Source organism: Papaver somniferum, chromosome 3 (assembly GCF_003573695.1).
Source record: "Papaver somniferum cultivar HN1 chromosome 3, ASM357369v1, whole genome shotgun sequence".
NCBI classification, from domain to species: domain Eukaryota; kingdom Viridiplantae; phylum Streptophyta; class Magnoliopsida; order Ranunculales; family Papaveraceae; genus Papaver; species Papaver somniferum.
The window spans coordinates 117,532,409-117,549,012 of NC_039360.1; the positions used below are offsets into that span (position 1 = coordinate 117,532,409).

The 16,604-nt window shown below is 40.9% G+C and overlaps 1 pseudogene; it reads right to left on the bottom strand.

Moving 5' to 3' along the window:
* Nucleotides 1-12,965: 12,965 nt before the first annotated feature.
* LOC113359890 lies at nt 12,966-16,389 on the bottom strand (annotated as a pseudogene).
* Nucleotides 16,390-16,604: the final 215 nt, after the last annotated feature.

Sequence of the window (16,604 nt, forward strand, 5' to 3'; positions counted from 1 at the left end):
TTGAATCTACATCTACACCCTCCGTCTATACCTGCGAAGATGGATGGTTGAGACTGATTTGCGACACATGTGATGTGCCGCAAACCCTAATTAGGGTTTCACGTCCACGCTGCTTTGGCTGGACGAATTGGAAATCCACTCTTCTCTTTAGGGAGGACGACCATGTGGGGCCCACGTTGGGCCGGTGGTGAAGACGCCAATACCTTCCTGGTGGCTATGGATCCGATCTAAGCCATCCAATCATGCCGGTGAAGTTGGATGGTCGTGATCAATTTGGGACCTTTAGTGGAATTTCCTGCGACCCTTTAAGATTTCACGTCGTCCCAACTTCGGACAACCGTACATGGTTCTGTGGCTAGGTCAGGGGAGGATCGATTATGCAGGCGTGAAGGGGGCCCGTCGGTGTGCAGGACAACGCTTATCCAACCGATCATGGGACGATATACGCCGTTCAACCATGCTGGCGAAGTTGGACGATCACGTTATTGGCAGTCTTGTGCGTACATGTTATCCAAGCTGCTCCATACCATTCCAACCATCCTACTTTAGGCTGGTATTCGGTGGTAGTTTGGGAGGCGTGGTATGTATTCGACCGACCGGGCATAAATGGGCCCGCTGGTGGTCATTAAGGTGGTAGCCTGCTCCTGCTGAGGATCGTCCAGGCTGGTTAAATCATACGGCCAACTTGCGTGGTCGTTATTGTTTCTGAGACTGATATGGTCAGTCCAGATTCAAATATGCTTAATCGGGCTAGTATAACACACCGAGAGTTGTAACCTGTACAGGTATTTCGTGCATGCCTCATTAGTGACACTTGGAGATTCGTGTTACTCTGCTGAGAGTAACACTCAGTCGTCATGCCGCACCAATAATGTGAGTTCAGTAGGAACAACACAGGAAATACAAGGCTAGTCATGATGCCATAAATTCATAGGGTACATGGGATTGTTGCTACATGCTCCATTCTAAGTAAATTAGCGCAGTGAAGAAGTATTCATCATTTTATCAGTGGCTTTATGCTTTGCAGGATATCAGCGCATAATTTTGGCTTTTACAATTTTAGCCTTAAATGAAAATCCACCATCAATATTAAGTCCCCTGCCTAGCGCATAATGGTAACACTATTGTGGGGTATGCATGAGATGGTGACAAATTTGTATACTGAAATGATTAAGCTAAATTAAATACGCATTTACCGCATAGATAGATATCGTCAGGTGTTGTCTGGCTGGTCGAACCTGATTAGGGTTGTGGGGGAAGCAGGACTTGGTCAGGTGAGCCGGTTCCCTTTGGTTTCCTCCGCACGTATCTGGACAAAGCTTGGACCGCTTCTTGGACTGGGTGTACTCCCTTCCATTATACGGCGGCTTCTCTCAAATATATCTGATAAGCATTGTTGATATTTATCCCAAATTAGCAGCCTTTATAGGTGGAAAGTGAAGACTCCCTTTCTCCGCGCTTATCTGATCTTCTGATCGATCAACAATAATGATGATTTTTTTTTTTGTAACCATAACTTCTTATTCTTCGCAGTTTATCATGGAGGCGATTGGTGATGACCACTCTGTAACTTCTCCAGAAAAAAGTTTCGAAGTCAATAAGCCTGAGGAGGCTGGTGCACATGAGAAGCTAATGTCTAAAATTGATATACCACTCCGTGAAGTCGGTCGTGTTATACAGGGGATGTCCATTCTGCACCTGCGCATTACCAGGGGACGCATCTGTGCCTTTTCAGCTGTGATCGATATGGAGGAGCAATGGAGGCGCGATGAAGCATTGTGAGAATCAACAAGCGCAAGAGCTGAGAGATTTGCAGCACGGCTAAAGAGGCGGAGGGTTGAACACAAACGACCTCTTGGTGAAGATAAATGTGATTACCCAATCCATGATGGCGTGATAATCCTCGATTCTGACACAGACGAACCTGAGTGTCTGAAAGTGCTCAACACAATTCCTAACGCTGTCGTTGCTCTTGAGGAAGATATGGAAGTTTCCTTTGTTGATGTTGTTGAGGCGGATAGCGTTGCTGCAGAAATATCCGAAGCGGAAGCTGAGGCAGATCCGGAAGAAGAAGCAGTAGCGGTCCATGATGGCGATGGTGTTGAAGCAGGTCCTAGCGGTGGTGTAGGCGCGGTCGACCTTCTTGATGGATAAACCTCCTTGCTTCTTTTTTTCTTTTCAAATATATTCCCGTAATTCGTGAACATCTTCCTTGTACTCAGTGGCGGCTGAGTTCAAGATCTTCTTCTTTTGTTTGCTTGTTTGAATAAAGGTTTTTATGTTATAATCTTTCGTAAGACTACATCTGAACCTTTTCAGGCAGAATGGTGTGCCTTCATATGTATGTGATTTTCATGATAAAAGAAATAATGCCATAATGGAATACCACGGACCTGTATGTGCTCCTGACGCGAGATCTCCCTGGTCTTGCTGGGATAAATGGCTCAAAGCATCTTCTTTTCTGCACATATTCTTGACTCCTTACGAAATGTTTGCTTAAGGTTTCCTTCCTGGCTTGTTCTAGTGGGTTGATTTAGGCTGACTCAGGATTTTGTGTCTTCCTTTAGGGGGTAAAGAAGTTCTTAGATGGAAATAATATTTCAATTAACTTGAAAATTGAACATTGAAACCCTAATTATGAATGCAAGTATTGCAATCATTTTCTGGAGGAATTACAAATATGGTATGAAAAGGTAATTGTAAAAGAAACATGTTGAAGGAAATAGCACAACGTTTTTTTTTTAAAGTGTGGAGGACGCTGGAAAGTGGTAGCACAACGTCTCAAGTATGGTAGGGTTTGAGCCATCGTGAGTGAATTGTTACGCCTTCCAGCTTGTCTGCTTTGATGAGCTTGCAGTAGCCGCCTAGGATAACATCTGCTACCAGGTATGGTTCATCCTCTCTTTCGGTGGGCGAGTCAGGTGGAGTGGTCAATTTCACTGTCATGCTCCCAACCTTGAATGTAGTCATCTACGTCACCAGATCTCCAATTCCAAATGGGTTTGGGCGTGCAGATACTTGGACCTTGGCCTTATCGTCTTTGATCGAGACAACCTCTAAGCTCTTGATAAAATGTTTGAAGGGGTCGGCCTCCCATTCACATCTTCTAGCCGGGGTTGGTTTGTTGGTTGGAACCAGTCCCTAGGACTTGTCAGAGTGAGGAGTGATTGGTTGCAAAAAGGGTTGCGTGGTGAGACTTACTTGAGCTCGGAACCTCTTAATGTATGCTGATGGGCTCTCTCCAGGAAGTTGTGTCACGTTGGCAAGCTGCAGGTGCGGTAACAGACAATCTTCAGGTCTGGACGGCTTGTTGAATATTCTTTCGGGTATCGTAGCCGGTAGAGAACAAGCTCCCAGCGTTGCCTTGTTGTCATGTATCCAAGAGCGTCCCAGGACCATGTCGTAATTGGGATGCTCTTTGACTATGGAGAATCTTGCTTGCGTCGAGGCATCACCCAATTTGACTTCAAGATCGATGTATCCATATGCATCTCCAAGTTCTCCCTCTGAATTCTTAATCACAGTTGGGATGCGAATGGCTTCTTGCTTTGAAATCCTTGCTGCCTTCAAGATTTTGACAGTGATGATGTTGAATTCGGATACCGTATCAATCAATGTGCTATCGAACTCAACATCCTTCAAACGAGCGACGGTTAGGAGTCCCCAGTTTCCCTTGCTTGCATCTTCCAGTAAAGACTAAGGATTCGGGACCGCTTCCCTTTCTAGATACAAACGCCTGCCTGAGACAACGTGGTTGAGGGCTGCAAATATGTCCTGACGCTGTGCCTTGGAGAAATATAAAATCTCGCATAAATGTTCCATCATAGATTGTACAGTCTTGCGTACAGAATCCCCCGAAATCATGCAGTTCCTGATAGGGAGAGGATCTCTATTAACACCTTCATTTTCAAGCTGGAGTTCTCCTGCCTCTATATTTTCTTTGAAGATTTGTTTCATCCTGTTCCAGTCTTTGGTCGAATGATGGACAAACCTATGTAGCGGCAGTACTTGGGGTCCGCCATGTCTTTCTCAGTTGGCGGGCGTATGATAGGAGGCAGCTCGATAGCATCATCTTGAATCCATGCCTCCAAGAGTTCCATTACTTCACTCATGGGGAATGGGAAGCCTGCATCTTCGGTGTCTTGTGCAGAAGTCTTGCCTGTTCCTTTTTGAGACGATGCCGTGTGTGCCGGAGCCGCACGCTTGGGTTGTCGTTCCGTTGATGGAGCTTTCCATTTTCCTCCTTCGCTTACCACGCTCACAGAAGGAACAATGTTGTATTGCTTGTTCGTGAGACGCCTGCTTCCTCGACTCTCACGTGGATCTTCGTTTCGAACAACCCTGGTTCTCTCTAGCAATGTTGGGGCAGTTGTGGCTGAACGCTTGGAAGCTTCATGGAGTTCGGAGAACATCTGAAAGCCCAGATTCTCCAGTAAAGCACGGTATATGGGTATCATCCCGTTGATGCACAGTTTTACCAACTGACGTTCAGTGATGTTCGGATCATGACAATCTAGTGCTTGAGTTTTGAACCTCTTGACGAAGTCGTTCGTATGTTCGTTGTTCCGCTGAGAGACTCTCCCCAGATCTGAAAAGGTGATTTTCTCAGACACGAAGAAGTACTTTTTTATAGAAAGCATTGACCATCTCGTCCCAATTGGATATGATGTTAGGAGCGATGTTGTTGTACCAGGTGTACGCCCTCCCCGTAAGTGATTTCGAGAATTCTTTCAGACGGAGAACACGATTGTATTCATGCTCTCCGAAAGATTCTAAGAATCGAGAAATGTGTTCATGAGCGTTACCAGTACCATCGCAGAGGTAGAACTGAGGAGAGGTATATCCTCTTTGAAGAGGAATTCGTTGCACATCCTGAGGTTACGGCGGCTGATGTTGGTGCGCCTCCATCATGTTTCCTTTCCCTTAGTTTTGGAGAAGTTGTTCCAGGTCTTCACGCGTGATGAAGTTGGATGGCCGGTCCATCTCCCTTGGGCGTTCAGGAGCAATACGAGCTTCTTCATTCATGTGGGTCTGAGTGGAAACGCCTGCTCTGGATGTATTGAAGGCATCCCTAGCTGGCTCCAGGGGTTGCCGTGAGTCTTGTGACAATCGTTCAGTTAAGGTTTTAAGAAAAGTGAGTACCTCTTTCTGAGTTGCATCCATATCCGTTTGAGTCTTAGCAAGATCTTCCTGCCTCTCTATCAAATCTGCGATGGTAATAGGAGATGGTCCTTCTCTTGCTCCTCCGGCTCCTCGTCCTGATGAAGGAGTGGAAGTTGTTTCTCTGGTGATCGCCGGAGGCGTTACACTTGAGGCGATGCCGGGATTCGCGACTGCTCTGGCTCTGGTGATAGGAGGTGTTACGCTTACTGGGACCTCTCCTGCTCCGCTGGTGTTGGTGGTAGAAGAGACGACTCCACGAGATGTATTGACTACAGTAGCTCCACTGACAGGTACATCAATATTGAGAGTGTTATCTGCATTAGCTCCGTCAGAATTGATTGTTGATCCTGACCTAAGTTCTACCATCTTGAAACAGGTTGATGATTGAATTGAATCTAAGATCTACCCCTTCGAAATTGATGAAATTGAATCATATTTTGAAGAAATTGACTTCACAACCGAGAGATTAACCTCCCGTTGTGGTCGCCAATTGTTTATGGGTAAAAACTATTTCTGCTGGTTTTGGTAATTTGGGGTGTGTGGATGAGAAATGAATCTAAACCCTAAACAAATGCACTGCACGGGAGTGCTCGTGATTCGAGAAATCAATCTGTACAACTCCGGTCTAAACCAAGAAATGGTCGTTCCAGACTTGCTTCGGTCACAAAGTGAAGGAGACGGGGTTGATCTTAGGGAGGGAAGCGAAGAAGGCGTTGAGATTGTGAAGGTGTTGGTTGTTTTATGACTTGTATCAGAAAGTTGAACTGGCTTGCAGGATGTAAGCTATCAGCTCTAATGTTTGAATACGATTGAATACGATATAGGGAGGAGAACCTATTTATACAAGTCATTGTGCCTTACCCACGTCTCTCGTGGAAAGTGGAGGAAGTGGAGTGATAGAGTAGTGGAGTTGCGTGTGTTAGTGTCACACGATCAGTCTTGCCTACTTTTCCCATCATCACTAACCGTCCATGTCTTCCTAACACATTCTTCCTAACATGTCTTCCTGCATGTTGTAAATCGCCAGACCAATACCCCAGTATGTATCCCCCAGTTTGTGACATGATTAACATCTCGAGTGTGGATCGTGGGACCCACAGAAAGCAGCATGTGATGCTAGATTAAATAACTAACTTATTTAGGAAGTCGATATTTGTGAAATATCGTGTGCATTATATGTATGTAATGCATCAAATATATTCAGCGTGTATGAAGCATCGCTGTTTTAAGGCTTAACGGAGTAAGTCGCGGAAAATAGCATCACGTCCAGCCATCTTCGAGTGATCTTTTGGAGGCTGTACAGGTAAGCTCTGACTTGGCCAATCACTCTGTGTGGAAGAGTGGTGGACGGTGATCGTGGTGATACCTTGCTGGTCGCCTAACTCCTGTCTTAGGCTGTCCGTCCAGGCTGGCGAAGTTGGACGGACAAGATGGCTTGCGAACCACATCTGCGACTGTCGGATTAGGGTTTAGGAGGTGCTCGAACACCAACCTTTAGCTTGGTCGAATCCAAGCATGGGACACGTTTTTGGCAGGGCCGATTGGGCATGCGTGTAGACGGCATGCTGGTGTAGGTGTTTGTACATCACTGTCCCATGGAGATGCGATCTAAGTCACTCAATTTTTCTGGCAAAGAGGAGTGGTTGAGATCGATTTGCGACAGAAATCCCATGCCACAAAGGAATTGAAGACCGCACGTCGTGCCTACTTCGGGCGCGTGTTTCGATATGAACAACCATGGTCGGTCTTGGCCGATCAGTCAGGCGTGCAATCGGCAGGCCAGTGTACACGTCCGTACCTCACTGTCCCGTGAAGATGTGATCTAAGCCACTCAATTTGTCCGGCAAAGTTGAGTGGTCGAGATCGATTTGCTATTAAAAACGCGCGGCCATGCCTAGTTTGGGCGCACGAATCGAGACGACCAACCATAGTTGGTCTTGACCGATTAGTCATGTATGTAGGTGGTCCCACGGTGATTGTGTTGACATGCTCTGGTCCCTTTGAATCTACATCTACACCCTCTGTCTATACCTGCGAAGATGGATGATTGAGACTGATTTGCGACACATGTGATGTGTCGCAAACCCTAATTAGGATTTCACGTCCACGCTGCTTTGGCTGGACGAATTGGCAAGCAACACTTCTCTTTTGGGGAGGACGACCATGTGGGGCCCACGTTGGGCCGGTGGTGAACACGCCAATACCTGCCTGGTGGCTATGGGTCCGATCTAAGCCATCCAATCATGCCGGTGAAGTTGGATGGTCGTGATCAATTTGGGACCTTTAGTGGAATTTCCTGCGACCCTTTAAGCTTTCACGCAAGCCCAACTTCGGGCAACTGTACATGGTTCTTTGGCTAGGTCAGGGGAGGATCGATTATGCAGGCGTGAAGGGGGACTGCCGGTGTGCAGGACAACGCTTGTCCAACTGGTCATGGGACGATCTACGCCGTTCAACCATGCTGGCGAAGTTGGACGTCCGCGTTATTGGCAGTCTTGTGCGTACATGTTTTCCAAGCTGCTCCATACCAACCCAACCATCCTACTTTAGGCTGGTATTCGGTGGTAGTTTGGGAGGCGTGGTATGTATTCGACCGACCAGGGCATAAATAGGCCCGCTGGTGGTCATTAAGGCGGTAGCCTGCTCCTGCTGAGGATCGTCCAGGCTGGTTAAATCATACGGCCAACTTGCGTGGTCGTGATTGTTTCTGAGACTGATATGGTCAGTCCAGATTAAAATATGCTTAATCGGGCTAGTATAACACACCGAGAGTTGTAGTCTGTACAGGTATTTCGTGCATGCCTCATTAGTGACACTTAGAGATTCGTGTTACTCTGCTGAGAGTAACACTCAGTCGTCATGCCGCACTAATAATGAGAGTTCAGTGGGAACAACACAGGAAATATAAGACTGGTCATGATGCCATAAATTCATAGGGTACATGGGATTGTTGCTACATGCTCCATTCTAAGTAAATTAGCGAAGTGAAGAAGTATTCATCATTTTATCAGTGGCTTTATCCTTTGCAGGATATCAGCGCATATTTTTGGTTTTTACAATTTTATCCTTAAATGAAAATCCACCATCAACATCGGTATAAGAGGATCCAACTATAGTCGGTTTATCCTTGTGGTAGATTGGATTGATTATTTGTGTAGATCGGCATCAATACAATTTTTTGTGATTAAAAGTATTGATTGCAAAATTTTAACAATTACTTCAGTAGTTGAACATAAGATAGATCTAAGAACCCGACGAAGGAGTTTATGTTAAGATAAACAACAGAGCCTTTGTCGAACTCACATCACTTGGTTGAAGAGAGTTGATACCAAACAGATTTGGTGTTCCTTTACTGTTTGGAATACGAACCAAAGGAATTGTTCCAAGTACGTGACTTATTCATAAGTTGGAGGCGTGGGAATACAGACAGAACTAGGTGAACTATAGGTTTAGTTGCTTGGTCTCAACTATACGAAGTTGGTTTAATTTTGTGTAGCGGCTTAATCCTGAGAGTATTCAATTCTGGACAAGGTCCCGGGGTTTTTATGCATTTGCGGTTTCCTCGGTAACAAAATCTTGTTGTGTCATTTACTTTATATTTTCGCATTATAATTGTTTTATTATAATTAAAGTAAATTACACAAAATTTAATTCATATTTACTTGATAAGCAATCCTATTGTGTTTGGTTAAGTCTAAAACTTTTTATCAAGTAAACATACTTCGTTGTTGTATTGTCTCGATCTCGTATCCATAGACACGAAGTGTGAACCGATTATTTGCATTGTCTCGACTCAGTCCATAGACAATCACTTTCATAGAAAGGACTTATAGGTAGGAAAAGTTTTAGCTTGAGGTATATTTGGGTACCCTCGCCTTTTCACTTTCAACCGTTAGATCGAACTTAGACTGTTACAAACAAATGAAAAGTGACTTCATTTAGATATGAGTAACCGTACTTAAACGTGTACACCTTGTTGGCTCAACAATAGTTCACTGAAGTTAGCCATCTAAACACTTTCATAACAGCCTTATTCATCTTAACCATAACTAGTTCAAATGATTCAAATGAAACTAGTTCTAGAGTTGTTCAATTGTTTATATTCTCATAAAAGTATACAAGACACAATTGAAGCAAAATCGATTTTGATTCACTCGAATCAATTCATGAACATTATAGCCACGGTTTGAAAAAGATTGCATTCCTTAATATATAAATGTATTAGTTCATGAACAAACCGATTTTAGAACGGGTACACATACCTAAGTGGCCGGACTAAGTTTAGGTTCGCCAGTATGCGAACTGGTACGCATACTAAGTTCCCGGACTTGAAACTAACTCCAGTATGCATATTAAGTTCCCGGACTTCCATTAAACCAATCAGTACGCATACGGGTATGCATACCATGGTTCCCGGACTTGGAATAACTTGCAACAGTTAGGATACAAGTACGCATACTGTGTTATATCCAATCATGGTAAATAGTCCTAAACTCCCATTTCAATCATTGAAACATTCTCGGAAGATGACTATAGCTGTCACACACAAACTATTAGCTTCAAAGAAATTTTCAAGTGATCGAATGATCAATACGAAACATTCCGAATCTACATCAAATGACTGTCTCACACAAATCATGTAAGATGTTACCAGGCGATTTTCACATGATCATCTTTTGACTTTAGTCAAGAATATAAGATGAACTTGGTTAAAGCGAAAGATTACCAACGCATATTTCGAGAAATATGTAAGCGAGTTAAATTATGCTCGAAATATCAAATATGTATAATCGAAGTCTATATAGCTATACGAATTTTGTCTCAAATAGGAGATAGAGTAGATAGACTTTTGAGTGATAGATGAGTTCAAGTCTCCACATACCTTTGTTTGATGAAGTTCCACAAGCTCCCCTTAGTAGTACTTCGTCTTCACTCGATGAACGTCGTGAAGTCTAATGTTCAACTACACATTATATCCTAATCCGAGACTTAGCTGTAAGTAGACTAGAAATCAAGACTTATAGTTTTGACAACTAAACTTGAAAACAAGCTTGAGACAGCAACGCTTGTGAGTTCGTCCGAGCAGTGCTCTAACAAGTGTATTTGTACCCCAATACTTCATCTACACAATCTAATAAATTATCATCCCATATTGTTCGAATACCACCAGAAAGTCCTTGAGATGGAATGTCTCTCCATCTAAAATTTTCACCTCCCCAAATTTGTTTGATCCACCAATTATTCATTTTCATCATGTGCGTTTCTTGAAGTAGAATACAAGTAGGTTTAACTTTCCTCACCAAATCCTTCAGTCCATCCATTTTATTTATTGATGCTAGTCTTCTCATGTTCCATACAAGGATCTTAATATCCATTGAGACCATCTGAGCCCAAGTTAACTGTATATTCTACCAATTCCATATTATTTTCTGAAGAATTATCAATTGTATCTTCTACTTCAACAATTCCATCTATTGTAGCCATTCTCTTCTTAATTCTTTCCTCACTGAGTAACATATGTTTTGCCACAAGTTCAGCATAAATTTTTCTTGTTTCCGGGTCTTCTCCCACATTACCTCCAACATTTGTTGTTGCATCCATGAGCATATCCACTGTGTTAAAGACTACGTTTCTTTTGACTGAGTCTAAAATTTCGATTGCCTAAGACTCCTCATCATTTTCTCTGATCACATTTGGTGTTAGTAATTCTGATCCATTCAACAATAAATCTTTATGAATGACTTGTATGATCTGTCTAGTTGGTGTGTTCTCAGTGGCATTGAGATCCACTACATGATGAGTTGAAGACTCCTGTTGTGTTGGCTGCTTCTGTTTTTTTCTTTTCTTTCTAAAAAAACGATTGAAAAAGTCTTTTCTGGTTTCTGGTTTTTGAATAATTTCCGTTACATCTTGACCTTGATTTTGATTTGATCCTTTGTTGGTTTGTTGACAGATTCTATTCCGCTGAGCTAAAAATCTCCCAAAAAAATCTCCAATTGTCTTAGGTTTTGGCACGTGAGTTGTACTCATACCTTAATGTTGACCTACTTCCACGTGTTCTCTTCTTCTCCAGATGATTTGTTCTGTTCGAGCAGAGTTATTACTGACAGGATCAAAGATTTAAAAATTTGAATTTGAATCTCATAACAGTACATTTCCTTTCTCCAATTGAGTTATCGTTCTCCATTAGTCTTCTATAATGACGTTTCTGTCCAGCCGGTAAGCATAATCCCATTCCACCCCAAGAACACAAGATAACCCATCAAGAGATACATATATAACTGCTGGGAATTTCTTGTGATTTACATCTAATTCTTATGCGACAGCAGGCTGGGTTACGATCCACATTAGTTTTATCCACTTCTGTTGATCCCCCCATTGTTTCCCCTATTTTATCAAATTCTTCTTGGACAATAACTGCACAGGAAATCAATTGATCTTAATCCAATTTTGAGCTAGTGTCAGAGCTCTTTCATTAATTGTAACATCATCATAAATCCACCTCTTTACTTCAGTACTAGTACCTTTGAAGCTCCGTTTAATAGGTTTCCAACAACTCTCCCATTCCCAACCATTATTTGGTTGAAAAGTAGTTGAGTTATTGTTGTTGATAGTTAATTTAAGGAATCTATTCCATTTTAGCTTCTGATCAATTTCTCTGGCAACTTGATTCCATGAAATATTCTCATATGCTGTACATACAAATGTATGACATGATCTGTATATATTTCCTCTTTCTCCAGTGTTGATGATACTTTCTGGGAAGTCTGATGATGATGGTATTCTTTGCTGAGTGGTTATAACTCCTCCAACCAGTTTGACTAGCAACTCATAATATTTTTTCCACCTAAAGCCGTCCATACCTGTAGGAATAAACAAATCCCTATTTGTTGCTCTATTTTCATTTGTTCATGAAATATTGATAAAATCTCCTCTCGAGTTTTGAAGTTGTTCCATAAGGAACGAAAAGTTGTCGTCTCTTCTTGTCCACCATCGTCGTATACTTATCGGATTCAGAATTTCTTTCCAAGACTTGGTTCCATCTTCCTATATCCTTAGAAAAGAATATCCTGAAATTTATTCCTCCATCTCCTCTTTCTACAATCTTTAAACCCTCTTGATTTCCAAAATTTTGATTGGAAAATTCAAAAAAATTCCGGTCAATCTGAGTGATTAACTGGGGAATGCTCTCTTCTGCTCTAACACTCTCTCTCATTGCTCCGTTTCCTGATTTTTTGATCAGATCCATTGATTGATGAGTTGTCTCCATAGTAGAGTGTTCTGGTTGGCACCATGGGAAATGACCTACAACATTATGTAAACGTAGATGACAACTGAGTGAAGATCTTGGGTCCTCGTCATTTGTTCAACTCAATGCAATACGTAACTCCGGGTTTTCTCACGGAAGCATCTTTTTTCAGCTCAATAAACACTAGCTTTCAAGAATGATGTTTGGTTTTCGTGTACAAAATATCCTTTGCTCAGTATCCCAAACTTGGAAAATGGCTTATAGTGCGTTTGGATACAGATATACTTCTGAAATCTGCTTTTCCAGATGCAGAAGTCAGAAAAAAAACTATCTTGCTTCCCAAAAAATTGACTTTTCTGCTTCTAAAAATCATTCTGTAAAATTATTGCCAAACTGATTTCTGAATTTTCGACTTCCAGAAATCGAAAAGCGGAAAATCTAGTAAAAAAAATATTTATTGAATACAAGGACTAGGTCTCCGAAGTAGCTCTTGTTTTGGGAAATGGCTTCATGTCATCGTCTTCTTCAATAGATATAAGCCAAGGCACCTTCTTTACGGGTTTTCAATCATCAAATTTGCCACCAAGTACCCAGCTACTGACCATGTCTGATTTTTGCGAGCTTGCTTTCCCATATACCTTCCAAGCTTCCCATCATAATATTCTGGCCAGCTATCTTTTGACAAGCGGGTCTCCACAAGGTCAATTGCACGCTTTGCCATAGTTTGCCGCCCACACCTGATATATGCAGCTATGAGGATCCACAAAAGCACTGGGAAATCCACACACGCACACCATTAACAATGAGTTGAAACACTGTAACAAACATCCCACAAGGCAAATGCAAAATCTTAGACAAACATAATGAAGATAATAAGTTATGTATTACATCTAAAACATTTTTGAAAAATCATACGCACATGTAACATACTATGGACTCACTAGACATTGAACAAGTAATCTTCATAGTAATTTATCACAGTGCAACAGTATGGCCTCCTCATAGTATAGTAATGAGAAAAGTTCAATAACTGTGCAATATGATATATGAGAACTTTTATACCTACAATAAGTAAATAAATGCTTACTTGGCTAGGATCCTCCATTGTGGTAATAACTCCATCTAGTATTTTTAGTATTAGAACCGGTTACAATGCTCCATTTATGACCTTCTATAGTTGGATAACAAATCTTAATTGGCATTTCCCCAACTAATTCTCCCCAACATACCTCGATAAGATCCATAATGACATCAGATTGAGCAAGGGTATCCAAAGATGATAAAATCGTAATACAGTAACCCGAGCAAAACCAACGGAAGTCAATTCTTGCAGGACTGACATTACCAATGATGTAACCAACTTGAATTTTTTGACTGCCGCTTTTATGGCGATAAATGACATTAAGTTACTCCATGTCAAGCCAAAAATAATTTTTCATGTGATGACTCAATGCATGGAGTCTTTTAGCTATTTGTTCTTTGTACTCCTTTCCCTTATCGTCTTTCTTGAGTAATCCCAAAGATAATCTCATAGTCATGAAAAAAGTGCTTGAATTTCAATATGATAGCCATAAACGCCCTCAAAAGCATATATTTAGGGACAAAGGATTAAAACAACTAGACCGTCTAAGCATATTGTTTCCGAAGCCTTACAATTTTAATAATGCAAAAACCATATAGCGCATGGATAACCAAATCAAAGCAACAAACCAACTAGCATAGTCTTCAAAAGAAATTCAAACATACTACCTATATGCATGTCTCCTAAATATTGATAAGGAAAACTAACCATATTTGTATAGCTCATAATAATAGGACATACAGAAGGAGAAAAGCACCCACCGCTTTGCGATCAATCATAGAAGATCCATCAGATGTAAGCAAAGTTGGAAATGTATCAAACCCTTCTAAAAGGCATAAAGTCAAAATGAGATGCAGACCCTTTCGGCACTCTGGATTTTCAGACAAGGATAAGTCTTTTGTAGTTTGTTTTTTTGACACATGTTTTGTAGACTTTGTGTAAGCATGAAGCAGTATAACCACCAAAATCCAGAGTCTACAGGAGCAACTCTTCCTATTGTAGTTTAACCAAAATCTGCAAATAAAGTTTCAGTTTCACGGAGTACTATGAAATCACTGGCACTACTCCTGAACTGAGCTTGAAATCTTCTGGCGTCATTATCTCACATGACCGAAGTCGAAAATTTTCCAAAATAAAATTCTTCACTATTCCAGGCTCTCCGTTCATCAAAATGCCAAGTCACTTGGAACGAAGTTTCTGACAAAAACCTGTCCCAAATGAAACAATTTAAATAAGCAACAGTATGCATGGAATTCAGAAAAAACCATTTCAAGAATCAAAGTCAACAACATGAGCTATCTAATTATCTATGTTTCTCATAAAATTTGACAGAAACAACATAAACTCTTTTTAATCGACTTATAAGCAGCGCCTGTATATACACATACATGAACATCATATTGAAACAATTAGACTATGAATATGGCGTGGGGTCATGTGTCCCCCATCTATTCAGGTTCTCATTTGTTGCATGCAATCAAATTTCATAATTCGAGGAAAAAACTTACCTGATCGTAGTTTTTATTATCTTCTGAATTTTTCTTCGTAGTAGTTGCAGCAATAGTCCCAACATATTTTTCGTGATAGTTGATCTCAAATTTTCTAAGCTGCTCCCACGCTTCATTAACCGCCGAGAAAATTAGCTCGTGAAATTGGTGACCTTTAGAGTTATCAAGAACATTGGGAACTGTTGTACCACTACCAGAACTCGGATTTCCTAAGTCATCAATTCGAGAGTGCTCATCAATTCTGGACAAATAGAGAGGCAATGAAACAACATCCAATTCAGATTTCTTGGTATAACTTGAGAGATTAGTTGCAAGAAGATAAAGTTGGAAGAAGTGAGTAGGTTCATCTTTAAAATTTGAGAAATCAGATTATCTGGAATCATGGGATGTATGTGGTGTTTCAACGCCTTCTCTGCTTCCAATTCTTGCTAAATCAGTTTCCTCAGAATATTTCACTCTTCTTACGCTTAAATTCCCAAATTTTTCTACAGGTGGGTTGGGCATGTTTGAAATTTATACAAACTTCGACAAAACTGCCAAGAAAATTCATTAGTAAACAACAAAAGAATAATTTCATACAGAACTGTATAAACATATTGAGTTGAAATTCCAAACACCATTTGCATAAGGAAATTCTTTAAGGAAAATCTCATGACCAGTTTCATCGTGTCCATTTTCAAATATGGCGTGGGGTCATGTGTCCCCCATCTATTCAGGTTCTCATTTGTTGCATGCAATCAAATTTCATAATTCGAGGAAAAAACTTACCTGATCGTAGTTTTTATTATCTTCTGAATTTTTCTTCGTAGTAGTTGCAGCAATAGTCCCAACATATTTTTCGTGATAGTTGATCTCAAATTTTCTAAGCTGCTCCCACGCTTCATTAACCGCCGAGAAAATTAGCTCGTGAAATTGGTGACCTTTAGAGTTATCAAGAACATTGGGAACTGTTGTACCACTACCAGAACTCGGATTTCCTAAGTCATCAATTCGAGAGTGCTCATCAATTCTGGACAAATAGAGAGGCAATGAAACAACATCCAATTCAGATTTCTTGGTATAACTTGAGAGATTAGTTGCAAGAAGATAAAGTTGGAAGAAGTGAGTAGGTTCATCTTTAAAATTTGAGAAATCAGATTATCTGGAATCATGGGATGTATGTGGTGTTTCAACGCCTTCTCTGCTTCCAATTCTTGCTAAATCAGTTTCCTCAGAATATTTCACTCTTCTTACGCTTAAATTCCCAAATTTTTCTACAGGTGGGTTGGGTATGTTTGAAATTTATACAAACTTCGACAAAACTGCCAAGAAAATTCATTAGTAAACAACAAAAGAATAATTTCATACAGAACTGTATAAACATATTGAGTTGAAATTCCAAACACCATTTGCATAAGGAAATTCTTTAAGGAAAATCTCATGACCAGTTTCATCGTGTCCATTTTCAAATATTTTTTCTTATTTTTAATTTACACAGGATGTATCCAGTTTCATCCTTATTATTTGCTTTTTTGGCCATTTCACCCAAACTATTTTTTACTCGTCCATTTGAACCGTGATTTAAAAATATTTGGACAAATGAACCATTTTCCGTAATTACAAC